Source organism: Sorex fumeus, unplaced genomic scaffold, assembly GCF_029834395.1.
Source record: "Sorex fumeus unplaced genomic scaffold, SorFum_2.1 ptg000011l, whole genome shotgun sequence".
Lineage (NCBI taxonomy): Eukaryota > Metazoa > Chordata > Mammalia > Eulipotyphla > Soricidae > Sorex > Sorex fumeus.
Genome location: NW_026606068.1, coordinates 429,378 through 445,508, shown reverse-complemented (window position 1 = coordinate 445,508; position 16,131 = coordinate 429,378). Strand labels below are relative to the sequence as shown.

Here is a 16,131-nt window from a genome sequence, read left to right as displayed (position 1 = left end):
TGACCCTTATTTCAACTGTCCTTAGGTGTTAGTCTCCTATTATGTTACTTTATATTCCACAAATGAGTCTTGTCTTTTATGTCTGTCCCTCTCTTTCTGACTCATTTCACTTAGCATGATACTCTCCATGTTGATCTACTTATATGCAAATTTCATGACTTCATTTTTTTCTAACAACTGCATAGTATTCCATTGTTTAGATATACTAAAGTTTCTTTAACCAGTCATCTACTCTTGGGCACTCGGGGTTTTTTTCCAGATTCTAGATACTGTAAATAGTGCTGCAATGAACATACAAGTGCAGATGTCATTTTTGCTATACTTTTTTGCATCTCCAGGATATATTCCCAGAAGTGGTATTGCTGGGTCAAATGGGAGCTCGGTTTCTAGTTATTTTGAGAAACATCCATATTGTTTTTCAAAAAGGCTTGACCAGTCAACATTCCCACGAGCAATGGGAATCCCCACACCCACACCAACACCAGTTGTTTTAGTTCTTTTGGATGTGTGCCAGTCTCTGTGGTGTGAGATGATATCTCATAGTTTTCTTGATCTGCATCTCTGTGATGAAGAGCATTTTTTTCATGTGTCTTTTGACCATTTGGATTTCTTCTTTGAGAAAGTTTCTGTTCATTTCATTGTCCCATTTTCTGATGGGGTTGGATGTTTTCTTCTTGCAGAGTTCAACTAGTGCCTTGTATATTCTTGATATTAAACGCTTATTGGAGGGGTATTGGGTGAATATCCTTTCCCATTCTGTAGACTGTCTTTGTATTCTGGTCACTGTTTCTTTTGAGGTACATTTGTTTTTCTCTGTTTACACTTGCTTGGTCAGTGGCATTTCATCTTTGAAGATATTTTTAGTTTCAATGTCTTGGACGATTTTGCTGACCTTTTCTTCATTGTGCCTTATGAATTTTGGTCTGATGTAGAGGTCTTTAATCCATTTTGATCTGACTTTTGCGCATGGTGTTAGGTAGGGGTCTGAGCCCATTTTTTTGCATGTAGCTGTCCGATTTTGCCAGCACCATTTGTTAAAGAGGCTTTTCTTGCTCCACTTCACATCTCTTGCTCCCTTATCAAAGATTATATGTGCATATATTTGAGGGTATGTGTAAGGATGTTCAACCCTATTCCATGGGTATAGGTCTACAGGTCTGTTTTTGTTCCAATACCATGTCGTTTTAATTATTACCACTTTGTACTACAGTTTGAAGTTGGGGAAGGTGATGCCTCACATCTTTTTTTTCCCAAGAATTGCTTTAATTGTTCTTGGGGGCTGTCCTTACTTTTTTCCAGAAAGGCTGGACCAGTCAACCGTTCCACCAGCAGTGAATGAGAATCCCTTTCTCCCTGCATCTATATCAGCACTGATAGCTCATGTTCTTTTGATGTGTGTCAGTCTCTGTGCATGAGATGATATCTCATTGTTTTGATTTACATCTCCCTGAATGCAGAGCATTTTTTCATGTGCCTTTTGGCCATTTCTATTTCTTCTCTGAGGAAATTTGTGTTCATCTCTTCTGTCCATTTTCTTTAATTCCATGTATAGTATTTTAAAAAATAAATTATGTGCTCGCTTCGGCAGCACATATACTAAAATTGGAACGATACAGAGAAGATTAGCATGGCCCCTGCGCAAGGATGAGACGCAAATTCGTGAAGCGTTCCATATTTTTGTTCACAATTGTGCCACAGAAAATCAAGTACCTAGGAATCAGCTTAACTAAGGAAGTAAAGGACCTGTACAAAGAAAACTACAAAACGCTACTTCAGGAAATAAAAGAGGACATGAGGAAATGGAAAGATATCCCCTGCTCATGGGTCGGGAGACTTAACATTGTCAAAATGGCAATACTACCGAAAGCATTGTATAAATTCAATGCAATCCCTATAAGGATACCCATGACATTCTTCAAAGAAATGGAGCAAACACTCCTGAAATTTATATGGAACAATAAGCCCCCACGAATAGCTAAAGCAATTCTTGGGAAAAAGAAAATGGGAGGAATCAACCTCCCGAACTTCAAACTGTACTACAAAGCAGTAATAATTAAAACAGCATGGTACTGGAACAAAGGCAGAACTGCAGACCAATGGAACAGGGTTGAATACACTGACATCTCCCCTCAATCATATGATCATCTAATCTTTGATAAAGGTGCAAGTAATGTGAAGTGGAGTAAGGAAAGCCTCTTTAATAAATTGTGTTGGCATCACTGGACGGCTACATGCAAAAAAATAGGCTCAGAACTCTGCCTAACACCATGTACAAAAGTAAGATCAAAATGGATTAAAGACCTCAACATCAGACCAGAAACCATAAGGTACATTGAAGATAAAGTTGGCAAAACCCTCCATGACATTGAAGCTAATGGTATCTTCAAAGATGCCACGCCACTGGCCGAGCAAGTGAAAACAGAGATAGATAAATGGGACTATCTTAAACTAAGAAGCCTCTGCACCTCCAAAGAAACAGTGACCAAAATACAAACAGTCTACAGAATGGGAAAGGATATTCACCAAATACACATCTGACAAGGGGTTGATATCCAGGATATACAAAATACTGATTAAACTCCACAAGAAGAAAACATCCAACCCCATCCAAAAATGGGGCAATGAAATGAACAGAAACTTTCTCAAAGAAGAAATCCGAATGGCAAAAAAGCACATGAGAAAATGCTCTACATCATTAATCATCAGGGAGATGCAGATCAAAACCACAATGAGATACCATCTCACACCTCAGAGACTGGCCCACATTCAAAAGAACAAAAGCAACCGATGCTGGCGTGGATGTGGCGAGAAAGGGACACTCCTTCACTGTTGGTGGGAATGTCCACTGGTTCAGCCCTTCTGGAAAACAGTATGGACAATTCTCAAAAAATCAGAAATTGAGCTCCCATTTGACCCAGCAATACCACTCCTGGGAATATATCCCAGAGAGGCAAAAATGTATAGTCGAAGTGACATCTGCACTTGTTTGTTCATTGCAGCACTCTTTACAATAGCCAGAAACTGGAAGAAACCTGAATGCCCAAGAACAGATGACTGGTTAAAGAAACTTTGGTACATCTACACAATGGAGTACTATGTAGCTGTTAGAAAAGATGAAGTCATGAAATTTACATACAAGTGGTACAATATGGAAAGTATCATGCTAAACGAAATGAGTCAGAAAGAGAGGGATAGACATACAAAGATTGCATTCATCTGGGGGATATAAAGTAACAAAGTATGAGATTAATACCCAAGAATAGCTGAGATCAGCACCAGGAGGATTACTCCATAACTTAGAGCCCAGCCAGGTATCATAGAGGAAAGGGCAGTTCAGATAGAGAAGGGAGCACCAAATAAAGGATGTTTGGAGGATCCTCCCAGGAGGGGAGATGCATGTTGAAAGTAGACTATGGACTGAACATGTTTGCCACTCAATGCCTCTTTTGCAGACCACAACACCCAAAAGGAGAGAGAGAACACAGGGGATTGCCCTGCCACCGAGACAGGGGGGATGGGGGGATGGGGGTGGGGGGATATTATCCATGGTGGTGGAAAATGGGCACTGGTGGAGGGATGGGTATCTGATCATTGTATAATCGAAACCCAAGCACAAAGAATTGTAAATCTACAACTGTAAAAAAAAATAAAATAAAGGGAAAAAATTTAAATAAATAAATAAATAAATAAATTTTATTTTTATAAAGCAGTTCACAGTATTTGATTATATTTAATATTTGAAAACCAACCCCCACCACCATTACACCTTTGCACCACCATATTTGGGATGTTCCCATCCTGAACCCCAAACCCTACCCCAATGCAAAACCAAAATAATTTATTTTGTATTGTGTGTTATGAATAAACCACTTAAAGTGTTCCAAGAAAAGTGTGTGGAGATTGTTGCATTTCACCCACGGGCCATTGAGCCCTTCTGTAAGAGATCATTAACATGTTGTTGAAGGTTGAGCCTTGAGTGCTTATGTATGTATATGTATGTAGCACTGCACTGTAGCACACTGTAGCACTGTCCTCCCATTATTCATCGATTTGCTCGAGCGGTCACTAGTAATGTCTCCATTGTGAGACTTGTTGTTACTGTTTCTGGCATATCAAATATGCCACGGGGAGCTTGATAGGCTTTGCTGTGCGGACGGGATACTCTGGGTAGCTCGCCAGGCTCTCTGAGAGGAACAGAAGAATCAAACATGTCATCATATATATATTTTTTTTTCCTCTAAGATTGGTTGCCTTCTACTTTAAACCCCACCAAATATGATATGCTACTCTTGGAATATTAGTGGTGTGAAGTATGACATGTGTGGCCACAAATGCAGCCACATGGTCCAGGAAAAAGCCCCACCCACCAGGGTACCTCAAATGAAAAAGCCTGGCATGGGGTTCAGCGACCTGGCTATGGTATGTTGTTTTATGCTCTCTTATAAGAGAAAAGAACTTCTGTTCATGTTTTAATGGGGTTGTATTCTTATAAAGTTTTGCCAGTGCTTTATATATCTTAAGTATTAAAACCTTTTACATTATATTATATTATATTATACATCTTGATTATTAACACGTTTTAATGGTGAGTGAATAATTTTTCCCATTCTGTGGCCTGTCTTTGTATTCTGGTCATCAATTCCTTTTTTTTTTAATTTTTATTAGTGAAACACCATGAGGTATAGTTGTAAACTTACAAATTTTTGTGCTTGGGTTTCAGTTATACAAATATCAAGTACCCATCTCTCCACAAGTGCCTATTTTCCACCACCACAGGTCCCAATATCCTTCCCACCCCCATTCCCCCATCCCACCCTGCCTCTGTGGCAGAGCATTCCTTTGTGTTATCTCTCTCCTTTTGTGTCCTGTGGTTTGCAAAAGAGGCATTGAGTTGTAATCATGTTCCGTCTATAGTCTACTTTCAGCATGCATCTCCCATGCTGGGAAGATCCTCCCAACACCCTTTACTTGGTGCTCCCTTCTCTATCTGAGCTGCCTTTTTCCCTAGCATATGCGGCTGGCCTCCAAGCCATGGAGTAAACCGTCAGGTATTTATCTCGGCTATTCTTGGGTGTTAGTCTCCTATTTTGTTACTTTATGTTCCCCAGATGAATGAAATCTTTCTATGTCTATCCCTCTCTTTCTGACTCACTTCGCTTAATATGATACTTTCCATGTGGTACCACTTGTATGTAAGTTTCATGACTTCATCTTTTCTAACAGCTACATAGTACTCCATTGTGTAAATGTACCAAAGTTTCTTTAACCATTCATCTGTTCTCGGGCACTCAGGTTTTTTCCAGATTCTGCCTGTTGTAAATAGTCATGCAATGAACAAAAAGGTGCAGATGTCACTTTGACTATACTTTTTTGCCTCTCTGGGATATATTCCCAGGAGTGGTATTGCTAGGTCAAATGGGAGCTCAATTTCTAATTTTTTGAGAATCGTCCATACTGTTTTCCAAAAGGGGTAAACCAGTCGGCATTCCCACCAGCAGTGAAGAAGGGTCCCTTTCTCGCTACATTCGCGCCAGCACTGGTTGCTTTTGCTCTTTTGGATGTGGGCCAGTCTCTGGGGTGCAATGATATCTCATTGTTTTGATCTGTATTTCCAGGATGATAATGATGTAGAAGATTTTCTCATGTGCCTTTTAGCCATTCAAATTTCTTCTTTGAGAAAGTTTCTTTCATTTCAACGCCCCATTTTTTGATGAGGTTTGATGGTTTCTTCTGGTGGAGTTCAACCAGTATCTTGTATGTCCTTGATATCAAACCCTTGTCAGATGTGCATTCGGCGAATATCCTTTCCCATTCTGTAGACTGTCTTTGTATTTTGGTCACTGTTTCTTTGGAGGTGCAGAAGTTTCTTAGTTTAAGATAGTCCCATTTGTCTATCTCTGTTTTCACTTGCTTGGCCAGTGGCCTGACATCTTTGAAGATACCATTAGCTTCAATATCATGGAGGTTTTTGCCAACTTTGTCATCGATGAACCTTATGGATTTTGGTCTGATGTTGAGGTCTTTAATCCATTTTGATCATACTTTTGTACATGGTGTTAAGCAGAGATCTGTGAGCCCACTTTTTTTTGCATGTAGCCATTCAGTTTTGCCAGCACAATTCGTTAAAGAGGCTTTCCCTGCTCCACTTCAATTTTCTTGCCCCCTCTTATCAAAGATTTGATGATCATATGCTTGGGGAGAGATGTCAGTATATTCAACCCTGTTCCATTGGTCTACAGCTCTGCCTTTGTTCCAGTACCATGCTGTTTTAATTATTACTGCTTAGTAGTAGAGTTTGAAGTTAGGGAGGTTGATTCCTCCCATTTTCTTTTTTCCAAGAATTGCTTTAGCTATTCGTGGGGGGTTATTGTTCCATATAAATTTCAGGAGTGTTTGCTCCATTTATTTGAAGAATGTCATGGGTATCCTAATAGGGATCACATTGAATTTGTACAGTGCTTTGGGAAGTATTGCCATTTTGACAATGTTAATTCTCCCGATCCATGAACATTGGATATGTTTTCATTTTCTCATGACCTCTTTTATTTCCTGAAGTAGGGTTTTGTAATTTTCTTTGTACAGGACCTTTACTTCCTTAGTTAAGCTGATTCCTAGGTACTTGATTTTCTGGGGCACAATTGTGAACGGGATTGTTTTCTTCATGTCACTTTCTTCTCTTTCACTATTTGCGTATACGAAAGTCATGGACTTTTGGGTATTGATTTTATAGCCTGCAACTTTACTATACAAGTCTATTGATTCTAGGAGTTTCTTGGTAGAGGTTTTAGGGTTCTCTAAATATAGTATCATATCATCTGCAAATAGTGAGAGCTTGATTTCTTCCTTTCCTACCTGGACACCCTTAATATCCTTTTCTTGCCTAATCGCTATTGCAGGTACTTCCAGTACTATATTGAACAGTAGTGGAGAGAGTGGGCATCCTTGTCTCGTCCCTGATCATAGGTGAAAGGCTCTCAGTTTTTCCCCATTGAGGATGATGCTTGCTGTATGCTTCTTGTAGATGGCTTTAACTATATTGAGAAAAGTCCCCTCTATCCCCATTTTGGTGAGGATTTTCATCATAAAGCAGTGCTGGATCTTGTCAAATGCTTTCTCTGCATCTATTGATATGATCATATTATTTTTACCTTTTCTTTTGTTGATATGATGGATTATGTTGATTGATTTCCGAATGTTATACCATCCTTGCATCCCTGGGATGAATCCCATTTGGTCATGGTGTATGATCTTTTTGATGAGTTGTTGAATTCTATTTGCTAGTATTTTGTTGAGAATCTTAGTATCCATGTTCATCAGGAATATCGACCTGTAATTTTCTTTTCTTGTGGTGTCTTTGTTTCCTTTTGTTATTAGCGAGAGATGGGCTTCATAGAAACTGTTTGTGAGAGTTTCTGTTTTTTCAATTTCCTGAAAAAGCTTGAGAAGAACTGGCAATAGGTCCTCTTTAAATGTTTGGAAAAATTTGCTACTGAATCCATCTGAACCTGGGCTTTTGTTTTTGGGAAGACTTTTGATTACAGTTTCAATTTCCTTGATGTGAATAGGTCTATTCAGGTACTCTATATCTTCTTGATTCAGCTTTGGGAGATGATAGGAATCCAGGAATTTATCCATTTCTTCTAGGTTCTGTTGTTTTGTGGCATACAGACTTTCAAAGTAGTCTCTGATGATCTTTTGAATTTCTTTGGTTTCTGTTGTGATATTCCCATTCTTATTTCTGATTCGATTTATTAGGGTTCTCTTTCTCTGTTTCTTTGTGAGTGTTGCTAGTGGTTTATCTATCTCATTTATTTTCTCGAAGAACCAGCTCTTGGTTTCATTGATCTTTCAAATTGTTTCTTCAGTTTCCATGTCGTTGATTTCTGCTCTAATTTTTATGATATTTTTCCTTCTGCCTGATTTGGGCTCCTTCTTTTGATCCTTTTCTAAGATCTTCAGCTGTGAAGTCAAGTTGTTTATGTGCATCCTTTCTGCAGTCCTGAGATATGCTTGCAGAGCTATAAATTTTCCCCTTAATACGGCTTTCGCTGCATCTCATAAGTTCTGGTAGCTCATGTCTTCATTCTCATTTGTTTCCAAGTATCTTTTGATTTCGTCCTTGACTTTCTTCCTGATCCACTCGTTGTTCAGCATTGAGTTGTTTAATTTCCAGGTTTTTGATTTAGTTCTGCATGTCTGTGTATGATTCACTTCTATTCTCTGTGCATCATGGTCTGAAAAGATTGTTGATACTATTTCTATCTTCCTGATTCTAATGAGATATGTTTTGTGCCTAGGACATGGTCTATTTTGGAAAATGTTCTGTGCGCACTGGAGAAGAATGTATATTCTTTCCTTTGGGGATGTAAAGCCCTGTATATGTCTATAAGCCGTTTCTCTTCTATTTCTTCTTTCAAAGCCAATGTTTTCTTGCTAAGTTTTGTTCTTGTTGATCTATCCAGAGGTAAGAAGGCGATGTTGAAGTCTCCAGCTACTATTGTGTTTCTAGCATTGTCCTCCTTAAAATCTGTTAGCAGTTGTTTTAAATATTTAGCTGTTCCCTCATTAGGTGCATATACATTTAAGAGTGTGATTTCCTCCTGTTGAACGCATCCCTTGATGTCCCTTCTAATCTTTTTCAACCTAAAGTTAGTGTTGTCGGATACTAGTATGGCCACCCCAGCTTTTTTGAAGGAGCTGTTTGCTTGCAGGATTGTTTTCCATCCTTTAACTTTGAGTCTGTGTTTTCTCTGACTGTTGAGATGAGTTTCTTTTTTTTTTTTTTTTTTTTTTTTTGCTTTTTGGGTCACACCCGGTGATGCTCAGGGGTTACTCCCGGCTCATGCACTCAGGAATCGCTCCTGGCGGTGCTCGGGGGACCATATGGGATGCTGGGAATCGAACCTGCGTCAGCCTTGTTGGCTGCGTGCAAGGCAAACGCCCTACCCGCTGTGCTATCGCTCCAGCCCCGAGATGAGTTTCTTGTAGGCAGCAGAACGTTGGGTTCTGTCTCTGAATCCGTTTTGCCACTCTGTGTTTCTTAATTGGTGAATTTAGACCGTTGAGTTGAGAGAGATTATTGTTATGGGGTTTTGTGTCACCTTTCTGTAAGAGTCGATTGTGCTTGTAGGGTTTGTCTTGTCTTATAGTAACCCCTTTAGTCCTTCTTTTTGGTTTGGTTTTGAGTGTATGACGTTCCTGAGCTGCTGTTTATCTAGAAAATAGTGTACCATTCCTTCGATTTTGAGTGAGATAAAATATAAAGATAGCCGGATAAAGTATTCTTGGTGAAGTGTTCATTTCAGTGAGTTTTTTCACTATATCCCGCCATTACCTTTGGGCTTGGAGGGTTTCCTCTGATATGTCTGCTGTGAATATAAAGGGTGCTCCTTTGTATGTGATATCCTTCTTTGCCCTTGCTGCTTGCAGTATTGTATCTCTATCGGCAGCATCGATCATTCTAACTATGATGTCTTGGAGTTTTTTTGTTAGGGTCTCTTTTATCTGACACCCTTCGGGCTCATTCAACCTGAATGGCTGCATTGTCGAGCTCTGGGAATTTTTCAGCAATGATTTTGTTTAACCGTGTTTTTTTTTCCATTGGGATTGTTTCCCTGAGCTTCTGGTACTCCAATGAATCTAATGTTTTTTCTCTTGGAATCATCTCCTAGGACTCTGATTCTCTTTAGAGCTATTTTGAGGTCCCTTGCCAATATTTGTTGTTGCCTGTTGGCTTGGTGCAGCTGATCTTCCAGCTCACTGATTCTGTCTTCAGCTGCGGTCATTCTACTCTTGAGGGCACAGACTGAGTTTTTTATTTCACCTACGGAATTTTTTATTCGTGACATTTCTGCTTTCATTTCTTCCCGTAATTTTTCAATTTTTTCTGTCATGTTACTGGATATCTGTCTGACTGTTTCATTGAGTTGATTGAACATCTTCATGACTTCATATCTGAATTCTGTCAGAGAGGTCTCTTAGGTGAGCAGTATCTACAGAGGATTCTGGATTCTTTTCGTTGTCCTCCCCATGTGGTGGGGATTTGCGTTGTTTCTTCATGCTGGTGTGTAGGTATGGGGACTAGGTTCCTTGGTATGGCTAAACTATCTGCGACCACGTGAGCATTGACCAGCCTAAAATTAGGCCACGCCCACTTCTACAGAAGCCACGCCCACTTCTGAAAAGGCCACGGCCCCACAGGTACCTGGTGTGTGTGGTGGGAGTAAAGACTGGGTAGGAGAGAAGATCAGCACAGCTTGGGGGACGAAGAGGAAGAGGCAGATTGCAGGGCTGCTTTTCTCCCAGCATCCGCGAGGATGCCTGGGGGGCTTGCAGGGAGAAATCCAAATCCCAGGTTCGAGTACCCGTGGATGAACTGACCTGGGTTTAGGAGAAGACCAGCACAGCTTGGGGGATGAAGAGGAAGAGCCATCAATTCCTGTAAGGTACAGAAACTCCTTAATTTAATGTAGGCACACTTGTTTATCTTTGCTTCCATTTGCCTTGTCAGTGGTGTTTCATCCTTGAAGATGCATTCAAGGATGAGAGTTTTATGAGCGAATTCTTTCAAACATAGAGTTCTGCCTACATTTTCCTCTATGTACTTTATGGATTCGGGTCTGATATCAAGGTCTATAACCCACTTTTCTATTTTCACTTTTGTGCATGGTGTTATAAAGAGGTCACAGTATATTCAACTCTATTCCACTGAACTGAAAGTCTATCTTTATTCCAGTATCACGCTGTTTTAATTACTACCTCTCTGTAGTACAATTTGAAGTCAGTGAAATTGACACCGTCTATCTTCTTTTTCCTAAAGATTGCTTTAATATTTGTAGGCGGAGAGAGTATGGTTCCATATGAATATCAGGAGTGTTTGATTTATTTCTTTGGAAAATGTCATGGGTATCCTTATAGGAAATTCATTGAATTCATGCAAGGTTTTGGAAGAGCAATACCACTTTGATGGTATTAATCCACCCAATCCATGAACAGGAGATATGTTTCCATTTCCTCATCCCCTCTTTTATTTCTTGAAGTAGTGTATATTGTATATTTATATTTAGTTTACTTTGTATAAGTCTTTCACCTCTTTAGCTAAGCTACTTGATTTTCAGAAGCATAATTGTGAATGGGATTTTTAAAAATCTCTCTTCTATTTCATTATTTTCATATATGAAAGCCATGGACATTTACATACTAATTTTGTAGACTGCCACTTTACTATATAAATATATTGTTTCTAGGAAATTTTTATAGGATTTTATAAATATGTATCATATTATTCACAAATTGTGAGAATTTGACTTCTTCATTTTCCATCTGGATGCCCTTAATATCCTTTTCTTGCCTAATTGCTTTTTCTAGTACTTCCAGTACTATATTGAATAGAAGTGGAAAGAGTGAGAAGGCTTTTCATTTTTCCATATTGCGTAGAATGTTTGCTATGGATTTGTCATAAAAGGCTTTGACTATCTTAAGAAAAGTTCCTTCAATTCCCATTTTTTAAAACTTTTTATCATGAATGGGTGCTACTCCCATGATTTCTCTGCATCTATAGATATGATGATATGGTTTTATTTTTTCTTTTAGTAATATGGTGTATTATTTTGATTGACTTTATGTTTAACCATCTTTGTATCCCAAGGATGAATCCCATTTGGACATGGTGTATTATTTTTTGATGAGTTGTTAGATTCCATTTGCTGGCATTTTCCTGAAAATCTGTGCATCTGTGTTCATCAGGGTTATCTGCCTGTAATTCACTCCCTCTCTTTATGTGTCTCACAAGTGATTTGTCATTCTTGTTTGTTTGTGTTTTCAAAGAACTTGCTCTTGATTTTACTAAGATTTTTAAGACTTTTTTTAAATTCCTGTTCATTAATTTCTGTCCTAAGTTTTCTTGTTATCTTCCTCCTACTTACCTTGGGCTCCTTATATTGGTCATTTTCAAATGTATTAAGTTGTGAAATCAAGGTATTTATGTGGGCCTTTTTCTTCCTTCCTGATGAATGCTTGTGTAACTATGAATTTTCCTCTTAGCACCACTTTTGCTGTGTCCCACAAATTCTGATATGTCATCTTCTCATTTCTTTTGTTTCAAGAAAACTTTTGATTTCCTCTGATTTCCTTTTTGACCCACTTATTATTTAGTAATGGCCTAATTGATTTCCTAGAGTTTGAGTTGTTTCTCTGTTTTTTTTTTATTAACTTCTGTTTTCAGTGCATTATGATTTGAAAAAATGTGTTTTTTTCTATTCTCTTGACTTTGTGGAGGTATGTTCTGAGTCCCAGATGTTTGAGAATGTCCCGTGTGTATTCTAGAATAATGTGTATTCAGGTTTTTGAGGGTGGAAAGTCCTTGATTATTAAGAAATGGCCTCCACTATCTCTTATAACATTTTTTCAGCCTGAGATATATGTTGTCTGATACTAGTATGGCCACCTTTGCCTTTATCAGGGAGTTATTTGCTTGAAGAATTGTCTCCAAAACTATCACTTTGAGTCTGTGTTTGTTCTAACTATTCAAATGTGTTTCTTTCAGGCAGCAGAAAGTTGAATTCAATTTTCTCATCCATCCTGCTACTCTATGTCTCTTAATTGGTGCATTTAGCCCATTGACATTGAGAGAGATTATTGTTATTGAGTTTTGTGCCACCTTTCTGCAGGAGATGGGCTTGTTTGTGGGATTCATCTTGTCTTAAGTGTCCCCTTTAGTTTTTGTAAAGATGGTTTTGAGTATATGAAGTTCCTAAGTTGTTATTTATCCTTAATATCCTTTATCCTTAAAGTTTTGTATAGTTTCTCCAAATCTGAATGAGAGTCTGGCTAGGTAAAGTATTCTTGGTGAGGCATTTATTTCATTGAATTTTTTTACTTAATCTCATCATTGTCTTTTTGTTTCATTTTATAAATCTTCTGTAAATAGTAAGGACGCTTTCTTATGTATAATTTCCTTCTTTGATTTGCTGATTTAGATATTCTATCTCTGTGGTTTTCATCATTCTGATTAGGATGTGTCTTGGAGTACTTTTACCCAAATAAAATACTTTTATTTCTTTTAGCTGGTATCTTTGGGGCTTGGGGCTTTCTGGATTTGGGAGTGCATATGCTCTCCAGCTCTTGAAACATCTCAGCAATGATGTCTTTGACTGTTTCTTCTTCATCTGTTGCTTCTTGACTGTTGCCTTTCTGACTTTCTGGGACACCAATGATTCTCATATTGTTCTTGAACTAATCCCAATGTTCTCTTGTCTACTGTTCATTTATTTTGAGGCCTTTTTCCATCTTCTGTTATTGTCTGGAAGTTTTCTACACCTCATCCTGGAGTCTTCTGATTCTGTCCTCAGCAGCTATTACTCTGTTTGTGAGGCTCTCCAGTGAGTTTTTCATTTCACCTATCAAGTTTTTCAGTTCTGTCATTTGTTTGTTTTCAAATTTCTGCTCTTATATCCTCTTGTGTTTTATTGACTGTCAATCCCATTGTTTCTTTAAGGTCCTTAAACATTCTCACTATTTTCTCTCTAAAGTCTTTATCAGAGTGGTTATATAGTTGGTTACTACTAGTTGAATCTTTAAGGCTACTATCTTCTCTCACTAAAGTGTGGTAGGTTCTGCTTTGCTTTCCATTGTGACTTTTGCAGTCTGGAGGTGTTTGTTGTGCATTGTTGCGTGGTCAGATAACTAGAATTATGATGTCTTTGTATGTTCACAGTGAGACATGAAGAAGTGAAGAAATGCACAGCCACTATGTGGTCATGGACTAAGTAGGGGAGCCTCTAACCTGGGAGGCAAAATTGGCAATTATGAGTAACAAATAGGGTCCTGGTGCCACAATGCATCATTTTTAGGAGGCTGAAATCTTGTTTTTAACCTGTTTTGACTTTATCTTTGCAAGTAAGTAAGCTAGATTAAAGGTTACCTCATCTGATTTTCCTCCAGGCTTGCCCTGAAAGCCCAAGTTCCCTCCTATAACACTTCTCTCTCTCCTACAGTGCTATTCTGATTGCATGAGGCTTTTTTTGTTGTTCCTCTTTCTGAACTTAACCTTATGACATCTCTTCTGCTCTCCCCTAAAAGAGATTTGGACCTTTTCTTTGCCTTTTTTCTCATCCTCTCCACTGGGTGATCTCTCCACATTCAAAACTTCAGTGTAATTCAGATGCGAGTAATCCTAGAGATTTCTTGCAGACTACAATCCTCACATTAAACTATAGATTTCAAAACTTGTCTTTTCCATGTGCCTGGAAAGAGGGTGAATAGATATCCTTTGGTTCCTGCTAAAGTACCAACTCTCCTCAGGACACTGATCTGATAGTGAATATCCTCCTTATCTCAATTTTCCAACAGTAATCTACTAGCTCTAACTGAATTCCATCTCTTCTCTAAGAAGTTTTTCATGGCCTCTCTAGTCTGAAGAGATTTTCTCTACCCTGAACTAGAGAGCTTATTGTCTAAATCACTAAAACTTCCCTGTTATCTACATTGTCTGTGAAGAACTATAAGAAATATTGGAAGTGCCTGGAGAGAAAGAAAGATGTATGCCTTGTTCAGAGAACTATCTCTACCTTTTAGGTACAGGACTAGGCACAGCAAAGAAAGAAACAATCAAAGAAAGTTTTCTTCCCTTCATAGAGTTTTATGGTGTTGAAAGGAAATTGCATATTAAGCTTCAAATCTCTGATTGAGTTGGACGGCTGGAAATATTTTTATTTGTTCTTTTTGCAGTCAATTACACCTAATTCCCAAATTATTCCATCTGATTCAGGGCCTTGGATAGGATAATGTGTACATAATACCTTAATCAGAATTTAATCACAATTTTAAAATTCATTTCTAGAAGCTATTGGCTTCATAGAATAATTTCTCATTTGTGTATTTTCCTACTTTCTTTTCTCACTGTTACGGGAAATATCAGTTAATCATCGTACTAAATTGTACTAAAATACACAGTTAAGGAAAATGCCATATGATATGCATTTCGTATTAACTATGCAGACAATATTAAACACTGAGAATCTGAGTAATTCAAAATTTATTGTCAATTACTACTGGACTATCTTACAGCTATCAAGTCATTTACTAAACCTCAATTTTTTTAGTTTCTTAGTTTCCCTAACTGTATTATGTTTATTTATGCACATTATATGAAAAACTCCTCTCAAAACACCCATGTCTGATTTTATGTTGACCTTGCCTACAAGAGGTTGCAAAGATTCAGACCAACAATCTAGCTGTCTCTAAGTTTAAAAATATTATTTCTATTAATCACCAATGTTACCTTTCATGTTTAAAGCTCATGATATTTTCCTTTTTCTTATAATTTAGGCACTATGATTTATAATACTGAATTTTTTTTTTCAACAGCAACTCGTTTTTGTATCTTTTGCAGTTGTTCTGCCAAGAAAAGGCCTGAATCGGGGTGATGGCAGCGCCAGCTTCCTGGGACGGGGGAAGGGGGCGGCACATCCTGAGTCCAAGGCTACTCAGGGGTCTGGAGCCCGTGTCCTGGGACATAGGACAGGCTGATCAGAGTAGCTGCTTCCTGGGGGCAGTGAGGCTGGGAGCAGGTGGGCGCGGGGGAGCACGGCTGCGGGACCACGTGGACTCCACCACTGGCTGGCTGGTCCCTGGTGCGGCCCGCGGCGGGGCTGCTCCTGATGGAGCAGCTATAATTTTAAAATTTTTGCCTTAGTTTTTTGTATCTTACTTTTTACAAGGTATTTGTACCTGTGGTAAATTATAGGTTAAGTAACATTTTTACGATAGTGTTAACATTGATGATATTATATACAAAGTTACTGCACACCACCACAACCAAAGTGCCCAAGATGCAATCCCTTTGTAGCTCTAGTTTGCTTCTTTATTGCTGCACCCAAACTCCCCCATTGCTTGGTAATCTGAGTTTTGTAATCCTGTTAATATTAATGCTTCATAAATACAATGTTGCTGTAGATACCCACCAGCAGACTCGCATCTCTCTATTACTGTCCAAGGTTCCCTCTCATTGCCGTCTTCCCAGTCCACTCATTTTATGGGAAGACTATCCCGGTCTGTCACAATTGGCCAGTTTATTCCATCACTATGTTTCATCAAACTCCATGTATGATAGAAAATGTTGTATTTGTCCTT

The 16,131-nt window shown here is 38.5% G+C and overlaps 1 non-coding gene across 1 annotated transcript; it reads left to right on the top strand.

Moving 5' to 3' along the window:
- The first annotated feature begins 1,572 nt into the window (after positions 1–1,572).
- On the top strand, positions 1,573–1,679 carry LOC130020407 (U6 spliceosomal RNA). Its single transcript, XR_008792008.1, has one exon. It is a non-coding gene; the product is annotated as a U6 spliceosomal RNA (small nuclear RNA).
- The last annotated feature ends 14,452 nt before the right edge of the window (positions 1,680–16,131 follow it).